We start from the raw sequence: 1,107 nt of genomic DNA, 5'->3' as shown, positions 1-1,107 counted from the left end.
TTTTCAAGGTATATTATTCTATTAAATAAAAGACACCAGGAGATGGTCTTGTGGATTTTTGCATAAATTTAGGTTTTGTATTTGACTTTAGAAGACCTCATTATAAAGTTTCAATAAACTCACTGTTAGTATCATTTAATAAATTCAGGCTGACTAAGTGGAAGAATCAAGAAACTATTCTCTCTGCTTTTACTTTTGCTATGATTTATCTTCACTTAATGAGAATAGAGCTTGATAAAACTTTAACATTATTTTGAATCTCATCTTTCCCATTCTAAAAACTCTTTAATAACTTTACATGTCTGATAAAAAAGAATCCACTAGACTTTCATATTCTAGTCTGCTGCCTTCTATAAAATCTCAGTATCAAATTTTCTCCCTTAATTCATCAACCTCCTTCATAAAATTTTACCTTCAGTACCTGCAAGCTCTTCCTCACTCTGCAACAACTGCATAGACTGGCCCTTCTGCCTGGAAGGCTCGTTTCCCTCTCTAACATCTAACTATGTCACTTTCTCAATGCTTGGCTTAACTGTCTCCCCCTTAGGATGGTCTTCTAAGACCACCATGACTAACATAGATACCTCCCTGCACCTTGTTATTCTCTCCAAGGCAGGAACGAGATATGTGTCATTATCAATGTAGCTGTATTGTTTGGAAAAGAGTCTGGTACTTAGTAAATGTAAAGAAGATTGATTGTTTCACGAATGACTGAATTCACTTAAAAGAACATTGACAAATCGTTATTGTTTAGTATAGGAAGATAGAATAAAAAAATACATAGTTTTAACTTTTAATATTTCAATTGATATTGAATTCTTACAAAATTATTTGGGTACTCAAAGAAATGTTTATTTCTAAACAAATTTTTATACTCTACTAAGGATGATTAGCCCTTTGAGGCCACAGAGTAAAAACAAATGCTCCACAAATCCTAATTCAATTCCTCAATTCCACTGAGATGGCTTTGTAAGGTTTGTCTTCATTGATAGATATTTTTAACAAACAGTAAGTTAAAAACCATAACTTTACAAGTAAAAATGCATACTAAACACCATCTTGTGTGTTATCTTACTCAAGTTTCCTATTTTATGCCTTAATTCACTG

Source organism: Propithecus coquereli, unplaced genomic scaffold, assembly GCF_000956105.1.
Source record: "Propithecus coquereli isolate 6110/MARCELLA unplaced genomic scaffold, Pcoq_1.0 Scaffold3, whole genome shotgun sequence".
Lineage (NCBI taxonomy): Eukaryota > Metazoa > Chordata > Mammalia > Primates > Indriidae > Propithecus > Propithecus coquereli.
Note: the sequence above shows the minus strand (reverse complement) of the source record.